Raw genomic sequence first — 13,822 nt, forward strand, 5'->3', positions numbered from 1 at the left:
CTTATTTTTGGGAGCATTTAAAAAAAGGTTCATTGTGCATTTAAATATAATCGTAAAATCATGCTAAAGTCAAATTTCTTTGTTAACTTTGTAACGGGTATCTAAACTCAGGTGTATGACCGGGAATGTTTAGAGCTTCATGAAATTTCAGTTACTGTGAAATTTGAGGTAAAACATTTGTTCTAGCAAGCAACTAGAGGCGAAAAATCAAAGTGCACCACGCTAGGGGCCGTGCCACGTTAGGGGACATCAACAATACAAGTGTATACATGTATATGTTGTAATGGTCTAACGTTGTGTGATTGATGTATCTCCAAGGATACATACATGTACATGTACCAGATTATTAGTACCGGTACATGTTGCTATGATCAGATTTTGTTCATTATTTGCAGAGTTGCAAAAATAAAGTAGTTGCCAAGATAAAAGAAATACTATGTACTTTCCGGAATGCATATTTCTGTCTAACCCAAATTTTTGCTGGACTCAACGGGCCAGCCTATTTTCCTCTGACTGACTTACTTCACTGATTGACTGGACAGTTATTGAGTTTAAAAAATGGATGAACTAAGTACATGTAAGTCGAGTCTAGCAGGCATGCAGCTTTTCCTTGGATCAGCTGATTTCTTGTTTTTGTATTCTCATTTCTGCCATTCAAAATTGAAAAACACTGTACAAAGTCTTTGGAATTTGTACAACAGAATTTTGGAATTTCCCCTTTTTTGGGGGAGAATTTACAGTTGCATGCCTGGTCTTGCTTTAAAGTAACAGAGAGCACCTCTCTACTGTATATGTTGTGACAAAAGGCGACAGTCAGTACGTGTAGGCCTGTTGTAATAAAAATTTCATGAACATTTCTGAAATCATAATTCCTGTACAGATAATGGTTAGAGTCATCACTACTGACACTTGCATTATGCATACATGTTAATGCTTGGTTGTATGATGGACATGTACTTGGACTTCTTAAGTGATCGATGTCACTTATGGGCCACCTTTAATCCAATTGGGAGATATTCCTTTTTGCTTGTCAAGCCTTTTTGGCTTTGACAATTTTCTGAGATTGCTTTATGATCCTTCAAAGCATTTGCATTAAAATTCTGAGGAATAAAATAACAGCAAAGTAATACCGGCACATACTGTATTCCATGCAGTCATACATGTACAATGAATATGAATTAACATCAAGTTGACTTATAACTTAAAGCTATAGTCCATCATTTGCAACTTATCCAAAAAGTAACTGACGTCATTATTATTGACAAACACACTTGGTTGAAAGATATTAAGGGGACTAAACTCCCTGTGAAATTATTCTCTCTGGCAAGCTGTCATTTTGAAGTAATCAACAAAAGAAGGCCTTTCCAACGGTGCGTCTTTAAAATGCACCGTTGGAAATTTCCGTTAGTAGTTTGTTTTTTTATTCGGCAAAATATACAGCTGAAGCTTCGCTGAAATTTCATCAGGTTAGTTGTTCAGTGCTCACCCTTCTTTAGATTTTTATCACTTTTGTTGCTTCAAACGAACAAAATGCACAAATTACAAATGATGGACTATAACTTTAACCATTTTACAATTTTAAAAGTTGACCAAACCACTGAATTTCTTTAATACACACACATACGATGTCTGTGTAGTTTCCTGTTTGCTACCTGCTGACTTGGATAAAGAAAAGGTCCAGCCTTTTCATCCCGATGTATAATTGTTCTATTGAGTTACCTGTCTGAGGTGCGAATTCAGGTGCGAGGTCCTGTGGTTCCTGGGTATTGTGGTTTTCAGGCTAGATGTACTTTTCTATTCTGCCAACTCTACGGGACACGAAAACAGTTTTGAAAGTGATTTGATTTTTAAGTCTTGCATGACTGACGACCACTTTCATTGCGAATTCAAGTTTTAAAAATCAAATCCTAGAGTACTAATAATATAGAAGTACAATAAAATTTGCCGGAAGTAAAGCTTTTCCCCCATAATCTTAACCCCCTATCATTTTTCCCTCCTGACATTAAATTGAAAAACTACAATAACAGTACAGTCATTTTGCCAAGTTCGCAGAGGCATGCATAATATTGCAAATATTAAAGGGAACAGTGTATTTCAAATATAAGATGGAAACTTAAGGTTGCTTCATACAGTGCCAAAGCAAACGCGAACACAAGTTTGTGATGTCACGGTAAGTATTTGCGCTGTGAATTTGCAAGAGTTCAACACATTTTAACTCCGGCAAATTTTGCTGCGAATGTTCCCTGATGTCAAATTCATTTTCACATTTGCATTTGCACAAAGATTGAACTGGCCTTCATTTTTTTATTTTGTGGCGTTTCCCCCCAATTAAACCATGAAGGGAACTGTTGCCTCTGTAATAGAACTAGAAGACAAAGATGCCAGATTCTAACTTAGCCTCACAGCTGTGAATTAGTTCAGCCTGACACTACTAAAGCCGCATCTCAATATCTTGTCTAGAGCTACTGTCGAGATCTTCGGCAACTACAACAACATAGGAACATTCTGACGACAGTCATAGCTACGGCCTTTAATAGCGTTAATGAAATGTATCCAGACTCATGAATTAGAATGAGTTATTTGCACATGAGTGGATACTTGCTCTAGAGTCAATGACAGGCTTATACTAGCATGCATGTGTTACTAATTGAAATGTAATGAAAACAATCAATCATTTGTAGTCAGTCTCAGGCCTCACAGCGAAACCTTTAAAACATATATAAAACCTCTTAAAAACTATTTCTTTAAGTTGGGAGTCTATTTGATTTCTAAAGTAACCTACCGGTATATATGTAACTTATAAAAATCTATTTTTAATTCTGGCATACATGTACACCGGTATGTATCATGTACATTTCAACCATTTTTTTTAAAAGAAAATGTTAAGAATCAATGTCACCCAAAGACACCGTATGTACAGTAGTTCCAAAATGACCATGTTGTCAACACGGGCCTATCTCTCTAAGATTTGTTTAGAAGTGCTTAAGAATTTGGCAGTTTGAATGAAATTGGTAACTTCATCTAGTGTGGAGAACTTGAGATAACCAGTTTGCTATATTTCTACTACCTCATGCTGAACAATTGCACAGTTTTACATTTTTGTCAGATTACTCATTGAGTACTCAAGAGAATTGAGCATACATGTGATAAATTCTCTACATTTGTAGCTGGGGTCCATTTACTTAAAATGTTTGTTAAGCAGGAGTTCAGTTTTCATCCCTCCCCCCCCCCCCCCCCCCCCCGAGAATCGTGTGGTGACAAACAAAAAATGCAGATATTAATGTTATTTTCTAACTTTCCAACAGCCCAAATGCATTTTCAGCGCAGAAAAAATGGAAAACGAACACCATCTAGATGTATCGCAAACATGCCAGTTTGCATTGGGTGTGCAAACAGTGCCATGTGGTGTCCAGCCACTAACTTTCAGTACTCTCCATGAAAATAAGTCTTTGTGATTCCTTCTTCCGTTGTTCTGATGAGGAACATACATAACTTGAAGATAAAAATGACATCACAGGTCAGTCGTTCATCACAGAGTATCTGGCAGTCGCAGGCAAGCACATGTAGAAGCCATTGCATGTTTGTGCTGGTACCGTACACATGTATACTTGTTCCGTAGTTGTGGGGACTTACACACGATCGCCCATGGCACTATGGGGACTGAAGACGCTGTGGGGACAGCAGAAAGTCCCCATAACTCAGTCCCTATTTGCCTAACAATAAAAATCTTCCCCATAACGCGGTGATGGCCTGCCCTCACATGCATCATACACACTTTTATTCCTCCTTCGATCATTCGTATTGCTAAAATGCACGCATACTTTTACTTTAAGATTACACTGTACATAAAACATAGCTGTTGAATGGGATGCCACCTCAGCAGGTATTCTAATTGTGGTCACCATATTGATTTGGACATATTTTTGAAATATTGACAATCTCTTTAGCCATCCATGTGACAAAATGAAAACTCCCTAAATGTGGTGAGCAAACTCCTCATCTCCTCTGTCTCTTGAAGGAGGGCGCTGTTTCCCACGTTAGTCAGTATACTCAATTCCTTTCCGGGTATTCGGGTCGAATCATGACTCATTCTGCAAATTTGTCACTAAAAAACAAAGAAGCGTCTGTCCTTGACGACCTGCTTTCGCTTCCGCCAGTGAGACATCCTCATCAATCTACTCCTTTTGGCATCACCGATGATGCGGGAGGGACCTTTGTGGAATACTCGCTCAAGTGTGTGTCTCTCGCCCTCTTCAAAAGGACCAACCCAGGGTTCCAACATTGTCTGGATATAACAGTGGGAGAGAGTAAGGAAAAAAAGAAACATTTTAAACACTGTTGCAATTTATTGTCTGGGTGTTGTGTTTTTTTCCTCATGGGTTTGTTCATTGGTGGTTCAATGGTTCTTTCTTTGCCATTGTGTCAACGGTGACACAGGATACGAGAATAATGGCCGGCCCTTGCGCTTTGTCCCGTTGTCAGTTTCTGTTCGTTGCACATCTTGTCTTGGAGATTCATTGTGATTGGGCTCTTGTCAAGAGGAATTGCCCAGTCCCAACTTACATTGCATGTCTGTAAAATTCATGTCATGCAGAAGAACTAAACAAAAGAAATGGTTGCTTAGGTTATGTGCACATGATTAGTTCAAATTGTGGACAAGCAGTTGTGATAAAAAGGAATTCTTGCATCACTGTTAAAAAAAGAAGTAAAAACACCCAGAGGATAGAAATAATCACTGAAGACTTGTTTGTTTTCATTAGACCGAATAGGAAGTATCATTTTGATATATGTTCTCTCTTGTTTTTTTGCTTAGCATGGACATTTTGCTGAGCACCATTTCCTGTTAATGCTTTTAGCACTCATTAAAAATTGAGCCCAGAGTTGGAGGTACATGTACATGTGTAAGTGCTGCAGATTGCTGTTAGGATGAAAGCTTTATGCTCAGCGTGCTTTTACATGCATCACATGTAAACCAATAAACGGTCATAATCATCCAAACTAATTGCGTTGATCTACAAGGTCTGCCAATGCAATTACAATACAGGAGAAATATCTTATTTGATATGGCCTAATGGTTGATAAAGCCAAGCATTGAACTGTTACTTAATAAGTAATAGCAGTGATGAGGACTTGCGTCCGGACTTGAATTCATTTTTGGGACTCGTGACTCGGCTCTGACTCGTGGCTTTTTGGACTCAGCTCGCACTCGGCTACCGGTAGTGGCTGACTCACCTGTCGGACTCCAATCAAGTCCATTTAAAACAATGTGTTTAAAGGTGAGAAAAAAAGGTTAAATTGTTTTTAAAAGGGTCTCGGCCAGCGTCTGTTGTCTGATCATTTTATTAGTTTCAACTCTTGTCTGCGAAATATCTTTTAGATTCGCCTGCTTTCCAAGGTGCGTGTGTTTTGCTGGTTGTAGCCAAGTACATGTAGATGCAGCCTTACTTGCTTGTGGCCATGCAATACACTGTATGCTCATCTGTTACACATGTACCGGTAGATGTATGTGTACATGTATACACACGTAAATGTGTACGTATAGTATACATACTGTACAATTGTCCGTTAAAATTGCACCCAATTGATTACTGGGAGTTAAATCATTCTCACGGTGCAGGTCCTCGTTGTTGAGCCCATGTTTACTTTCTCCAGGATAAAATGAAGATTTAACCCACAAGGGGGATTATGAAGCCACACAAATGCTTTGTAAAAACAGTACAATATGAAAATAAAGACTTGTGTACTCATCAAATGTTCATTTGTGTGTAGTTTCAGGTTCATATCATCAAAACTTTTGATAAAAAAACGATGAATCACTGAGCTCTGCACAAGTGAAAAAAAAACCCGATTTTACAGTAGAGCTGGCAATACTTAAAAAACATGTCACTCCCCTACAATGCTTCTAAATGTTGGTATGTCTGACATAATAGTTGGCCTTGATGAACAACTATCTCTGTGGAACATTCCATTTGCTGCAATCTAGACTAAACACATTTTTGCATAGCTTCATCACCAGAGATCTATACAAACTTGTACATCACACCGAGGGACAAATGTAATACATTTAGCACCATAATCAAATACATTTGGCAACCATATCTAAAAATTCACACTCGGTGTGCATTGAATTCACTTTTTTTCCCAAGAAAAATAGTTTTGTTGTCTGTCTGAATATTTTCCACTTCAAAGTATGTCCTAACGGCCGTCCATGAATTGTGCAGACTCTGTTGACAATGGTGCGAGTACCACACTATGAGCTAACCCACTTGGGGCCTTCTTGGCAAATATACCAGGTTTGTGAGCTTCTATTCATTTTTGACATATCCTTTGTGGGTGCCCGCAAACCCACAACCCACCCTTTGAAAGAAATGGGTCTAGCGAAGGCCATGTTATTATTTGTCCTTCGCTCACTGCTAGAATTTGCAGATTGTGCGGTGATGACAAACTGAGCAGTTCCTTGGAACCATTCAGGCTTGAAGTGGAATAAATTCAGTCTGCAAGCATGTTTGAGATTGTTGAGTAGATAATGAGCTTGATTGATCATCACTGTGTTTGAATTTGTTTAGTAAAATTTTAGATATTTTGGGGAACCCCTTTTACACTAGTAAGAATCCGACACGACCTCTTCAGGGATCCGGCACTCTACACCTGTAAAATCAAACAGTGGGCCAGGGTTGAGAGGCTCTACCCATGTGGAAAAATCTTCTGTGCCCTACCTCTGTACAAACTGGCGTTAGTGTGAATGGTATAGGGGTGCAGACTAGTAAATAAATTTCCATAGTCACCAATGATAAATACCCCAAATTAAAAAAATCGGGACAAACTCAAAACTCTAACAACGGTAATCAAGACAAACATCAAATTATGTTATGGGGTGGGGGGGGGGGGGGGGTTGACTGATGAATTTGGACGATTTTTCCCTCCAATGATTAGCACCCCTTAATGCAGCTCTGAAGCCCATTGCCTTCTTGAAAAATGATCCCTCCAGTCCAACCAAAAACCATGGAGTGTAAACATCAAAAACTGAAGATTGAGCTAGCTCGGTCATCTACTGTGTCTGCCACAAGACGCACCAGCAGAGATTGCTCATTATGAAATACAAAGAAAAGTGAAAAGACCGGCAGGGGGGAAAAAACGAACATGGTTAGAGACAATCAACAACGACCTCAAACCCGTAGGCAGCATAGACCTGAACAAGGAAACCAATGACAGAGCTGGCTGGAGACTACAGATCAGACGCCTTATATTTACTTAGAAACGAGTGTGCAACAGACGACGACGAAGATGATGACGACGACTCCAGCTCAAAACTTAGAGCAACTTTTAGGTCCATTTTCATCCAAAATTTCTCAGAAATCTATACAAGTTCAAAAACCGGTTTACATCTGGAACCCTTCATTTTTTACAAACCCTCAAGTGAGTGATCACAAATCACATTTGGCCTGCATCAATATATATAGGCCTTTCACACCTTTGTCTAGCTTCTACCCTTGTTAAAATCAACACCATGTACATGTATCTCATAGGTTAATTGAAAGTTACATTTTAAGTACCGGTACAGAGGAGGTGCCATGTTTCTGCAGTGTGTTTAATTTGTGAAACGTTCTAGCAAAATGAGACCGAACGTGACATGGCTGTAGTGGAGAATTCTTTTTTTTTAAACCTGAATGGGGGCGATATTTTCAATTGTCAGATTTATTGATATTTGAAGTCTTTGATATGTCTAGAAATTGGTATAAATAAAAGTGTAAGTTAAGAAAAAAATATTGGCATCTTTCATTTTTCACAACTATTCAGTCGAAACTTTAAAGGCCTTTTTCTCAGTATTTCAACTTTTTGACTTAAACAGCTGTAACTTGTCAACAGAATGTCCAATTGAAGTGCAACAAACAGGCTTGTAAGGAGAATCTTATGCTCTTTCCTATTACCCGCAAATCCTCATTTTGACCTCTGCCCAGTTCTGTCTCATTTTGCCAGAGCGCCATACACTTCCGAGGATTCAGGACGTTTCCCAGAAAAAACAAGACTGCTGGTTATTGAAGCATTGTCTAGTGGTATAGATTTCACGTTTTTGTTCTCAAAAGCCTCTGGCACAGAATGACCGATCAATACCGACCATGACCTCAACTTTTCTGACTAAAGGTGCCACCACAAGTACCCAGCACATTGCAGTAATCCTCAGGAAACTGGTAGCCCCATGTTCGCTCATCTCAAGATAAGCAAGCCAATCAGCTGTCTAATTAAACGGAAACCCCCAAATAAACAATTCAAGTATGTAAACAACAACACCAGTTGACCATGTGAAAGAATTCATGCAAAACGTTAACGGGTTTTACCCTGTGGTGGGGATTTGAGGGACTTGTGGGTTGATTTTTAATTGATGTCCAGGTTGAAGTTGCCTAAAGGCAAACTTGTCTGTTTATTAGTCCATGCTGGGATAATGGCTGGATGGGATTGAATTTCATGGCCAGTTCAGACCATTATAAACCCATTACATGTATGTCTATGGGATAGGATTAATTGATAAATTGCTACAAAAAAATGCTAGTACGTGTACCACATTTTGTACAGGCAGGCCGGCTTGTACTCAGAGCGTAAGCAAATGCGAACACACATTTCTGACGTTATGGCAAGTCTGTGCGCTGTGAATTTGAAAAAGTTGAACACATTTTGAATCCGGCGAGTTTTGCTGCAAATGTTTTTGTGACGTCGAATTGGTTGGCAGTCGTGTGAAGTATGAAATGTTTCTGTTGTGGCCTGATGCTCCATGTGAACATCAGGCAGTCATTTGTGCTGTTCTTGCGCAGATCACTATTGGAATAAAAGTGAGGGGGCACCAGACCCGGCACTGGTTGCAAAGAAACTCTTTCATGTTATTTGTAAGCTATTGTATAAAACCTATTAGAATAACGCCATATCTTGCCATTGGAGCCTCTCTGTCAAAACAACCAGAGGGTCCATTAGTCTCACTATAAACACTGAATGTTGTTGAACAATACACATGTAGGTTGGAAAAGTACAATGTATTTGAAATGATGTTCAGATACGAGTGTGAAAAGGTATGATATGATACATTTTATTATTTCAGATTTTAGTGCACATTTTTCTGTCAGATCTGACAACGCTGTTATGCTCCTGAAACCATTTAACTGAAGGAAACTTGTCACATAATGATATCCCATTCACTTAAAGGTCTGTGTAGGTTGTTAATGAATTAAATTTACATTTCGAACCTGAGAAATTACTGTCTGAAATTGTTTTTCGGGCATTCAGAGTTGACTGTAAATTGTGTCTGAACTTTAAAAGCTGCTGTACTCAAATGTCAGCTATAAGATTGAAATGCCACGGATGTCAGCTTCATACATTTTCATGTCACACATTTACAAAAAAATGTATGTGGAAATTGTAATGTTTAAAAAAGATGGGAGAAAATTGATAGCTCGTACTGTTACGGAATTGTACTGTTATGAAATGAGCACCCTTTTTTGCCTTCATCAGCATCAAGTTAAAAAAGAGAAATGAATGATCGTTTTGATCAGCAAAAAAATGTAATAGACAATCTATTTCACTCATTACGCAAAGACCCCTAGTAGAAAGCATTTGGAAAACATTTTCAGTCATTTTAAAATTACAAACATTTTCTGTGAATGACGTGTACATATGCTAGTTGCCTTCTGTCCACTCAAATTTAAGCGCAAACAAATTATCACCATTATTACTAAAGGCACCAGTCCTTCATTTTTAAGGAGCGCGATCGCGCAGGCGCTCCTACTGCGCTCCTCGACTGTCTCGAAGGAGCGCCAAAAATAGCGCTCCTCAGAAATCCAAAAGAGGGCTCGTCAAACACGGGAAGTTTAAAAATAAGAAGTGATAAAAACGCAAGGATTTTAAGTCTTAAGCTACACGTATTTTTCGTTGGTATAATGCCCAAACTCACGTTAATATGCCGCTGGACATCGCTAAAAATGAACGAACACCGAGCTCGTACGTACTGTATAAGATCGTGTGTGTACAGCGGTTGTATACTGTGCGTGCACAATCTGCAAATCGCATAGAGCTGCATGAAAACACGTGGGCCCGTACGTGCGAGTGCAGCAATGACTGGTTCCCGCTGCGCCGCGCACTAAGTCCCAATGAAGGCATGATGAAAATGCGGTAACCAGTCAATGTAAAAGTCGCGGCCGGTGCAATGCACTGCCGTACAGTGTTTTGCGTGCAGGCCGGACGGAATAGACATCGTGAATGCCAAGAAAACAACGATTGAGAAGGACGATCTTTGCAAGCTTATTCACAGAACTTGATCTTCCTTGTCTGTGTATGTATTTCCCGTGTTCATAAATTTATTTTGAGGAAGTTTTACTGGTATGTGAAGTGAAACGATGCAGCGTACGTGTTTCACCGAAATCCTATACCGTAAAACGAGTCTCATTGCCGGCCCACCACACACAGTGCATCACAAACGCTCGTACTAGTGCGAAGTTCAGACGTTGTTAGCCAGTTTCTCGTCGTGACTAGCATTGTGTATATGGCATACTTGACCTGCATTTTCCATTATTTTTAAGATTATCGACGGCAAATATTTTTGATAAAACTTAAGGCAAGTTTGTGTCATTTTGAGGCCCTTTTTGTATAGCTTTCGTAGAGCAATTGAAATAGTTCTGGCTGAAAATGTCATGTAATTTTAACGAATCTGAAAGCAAATATTCAGTTGCTTTATGTGCTGTTTATTAACTCTCCATTTTCAAAGTATAATCAAGTGATGAACCAACTGACAACTAACTAAATGGAGATTAATAAAAGGTTTGACTACTGCTTAGGCTTTCATTTTTTAATACAGGCTGTATTAAAAAATGAAAGCCTAAGCAGTAGTCAAACCTTTTATTAATCTCCATTTAGTTAGTTTTTTAAAATAAATTTTACCTTGTCTTACAGTTACAAAAACGAAAAAAGTAACGCAACTTGAGCATATGTTATTATGCAAAAACTAATAATAATGCAGCCCCTTGAATAAATCGTTATATTCAAAATAAAACAAAAACAATGGTAACCCGTCGTTTTACCGCTGTTTATCCGTACATTTTAAGGAGAGCGATTTGCTCTCCTCAAATATTTGAGGAGAGCGATTTATAGCTCTCCTGGATTTTCTTTAAATGAAGGACTGAGGCACTGTACTTTTGTGCTGCAGCAACAGTAGCAGAAGCCCCAAAACGATGAATATTTTATCGTCGTGAAGGCCACTTCTGCGAAAAAAATCCATCCGGATGGCGTTCGGGGGGGGGGGGGGGTAATTACCAACTACAAGTCGTTAAAATGACCCTGTCATTTATTGGATGAATTGTGGAAACAATGACTAATCATATTAAGGCATGAGTTAATAGCTCAGTTGTAATGATTGCTCAATTGGAGCTTTGTTAATCAGTTGTCAGGATCCATAATGAGGTGTGCTTGTATTTAAATGCTGAATGACATATGGTGACATTGTATGGATTTTCACAAGAACTCGGCACAAGCTGGATGACGAAATGTACACCTACGGTACAGTAGCCGCACAGATTGAAAAATATATTAACACTGAAACAATTTATAGGCCTAGTCTTATGCATGGTCTTCTGAAAAATAATACTGTGTATCTCAAAAAAAGAAGATTTATTGTTACATGTACATGTACTTTGTGTGGCCAAAAATGTCCACTTTACTATCTCTCTCATAGGAGGCCATCTTCGTAGGAAAATTACAAAACTGCGTGTTCAACGCAGTGTGCAGAATGTTCTAAACGCGCGCGTGTTGCTCGAAATTTCTTCGAAATACGGTGCAGCCGATGTGCGTCACGACAATTTGATGCCCAAATGCCTGCAATCTGTACGAAGTGATGTCATTTTAGAGAGACCTATTGATAACCTCACTGTGCCAACCTTCAAATTGAATTGGACAAAATATATGGCAAATGATATTGACTCTTGAGATCTCAACAAGAACCAGAACAAAAATTAGATTGGGTTAAATAGTTATTTCAAAGGGTGTAATTTGCTGGGGGTTTTTCTGTGTTTTCTAAACATTTGTATGCTACATGTAATAATGGTACATGTACTAATAAATTAATATTTTTTTCTGTAAATTGCCCGTAAAATTTGTGGGATTTTTTTTCTCACAAAATTTATTCATAAACAGCACTCTCAAAGCAACTGCACAAGTAATGAGCAGTTGCTGTGTGACATTAATCATACACTGTCAAGTATATGGATTGATGTTCAGATGCAGTGCACGTTTCACTGATTGTAATTTGTGATTTAGAAATGAGACCCTGGCATTCGTAGCTCTGGTTTGCCAATTCCAATCACTTAAAGTTGATAAGTGTACACCTGATATTAGGTCACGTACAAAATGGACAAATCTATGATTGAAACCGTTCCAAAAAACAAGTGCATAATAAATAAGCAGAACATGGTGTTGTCAGACCTTGCTTATTGCCACTTAGATAAAGGGCCCATGCAATGTATTTTATTTATGCAATCCTTGAAAATTCACTTTTGAGTTCCGTTTTTAACCTTGTTTTCAATTTTCTTTTTTCCCATTTTCAAGGGTATAAGGTGCCCTTTTGGTTTTATGCTAATGCAATTTTCCATATTCAGGAGCAAAAGTGTGATGTCATTTCATGCAGAAACCTCAATGTTACAGCTATTTCAGCACCAAACATTGCCAGAATTTTGGATTTTTTGCAGTTGTAAATTGTCTTTCCTTTGGTGATTCATTGTGTCAGTACATGGCAGTTAGCCAGTGAGCAAACTTTTCTCACAAATGTTTTCAATGTACACGTTTTTGGGTTCACAATTTGAACAGAAAGAAACCTAAAACTAAACAATGTCTTTCTGAAATGACATTACAGCAAGAGTGCCCTCAGTTGTCCGGAAAAGCATGGACATTTTTAAAAACGTATATAAAGAAGTGCACTTTTCAATAAAAGTAACCAAAAAGGAATGTCAAATAGTTTTCATATATTTGAAAGGAGTGGAAAGTTACACAAAATGTGTTCCTAAGAAAAAGTCATCTTATGGACCCTTTAAAGGGAATATACATCATTTGCTTTTGCTGTAATTTTCAGAAATGGATGGAATTGGGGGGTTGGAAATATATAGCAAATATAGTTACACTGACTTTTTTGAGGTTTTGGGTTCGAAAATGCTATAAAAACCAAGAAAAACAATCTTTTCCTGTAGTCTGGTTCCCTGACTCCATTTAAGAAGAAACAGAGCAGTTTACATATATTGGGGAATTGTAAGGTCAGGGAACCAGTCTAGCTGGCTTGTACACGTTCATAGGTGTGTAATCGATTGCAAACAAGTGCGATGGTCAACTGGGGCCAGTATTTGAAAAAAAGCCAGTCTTTTCCAATGCTGATCGGCCGATCAGCGTTGGAAATTGATACAAAAATACCACTTTTCTTGAAAATGACAGTACACCAGGTGCCATGATTTTACAGGATGCTTTACACTGTCATTCACTAACAGTCCAGCAAGGTATTTCAAAATGATTTGGTAGTTTTATTTTTTGATGTTTGCAAATGTTGTATTTTCCCTTTAATGTCAGTTGGTACTTGGTAGTATTACTGGACTGCGGTCAGTGATTTGAAAATACCATGCACATGTATGCCCGTAGATGCTAATTACTTACTGTTGATGCATCCTTCTTCCGTTACAGGCCCCACAGATATTGTTGAAGAGGTTGCTGATTTGGAGGAGGTACTGTACAGCGGTATCAGTTTATGGTAAGTAACCAATCTGTGAGACCGAGTACAAGACTGGAACGGAGAAAATGTAAGGGTGCT

General features: G+C 38.5%; 1 protein-coding gene across 1 annotated transcript in view; it reads left to right on the forward strand.

Annotated features, from left to right (window-relative positions):
• LOC119726705 (dystroglycan-like) overlaps positions 1 to 13,822 on the forward strand; it is a 92,096-nt gene that overhangs the window by 21,693 nt on the left and 56,581 nt on the right. The window contains exon 3 of the mRNA XM_038198506.1: positions 13,696 to 13,762. The gene's annotated coding sequence lies outside the window, so the exon portion shown is untranslated. The remainder of the gene's footprint in view (positions 1 to 13,695; positions 13,763 to 13,822) is intronic.

This window comes from Patiria miniata, unplaced genomic scaffold (assembly GCF_015706575.1).
Source record: "Patiria miniata isolate m_02_andy unplaced genomic scaffold, ASM1570657v1 HiC_scaffold_2, whole genome shotgun sequence".
NCBI lineage: Eukaryota > Metazoa > Echinodermata > Asteroidea > Valvatida > Asterinidae > Patiria > Patiria miniata.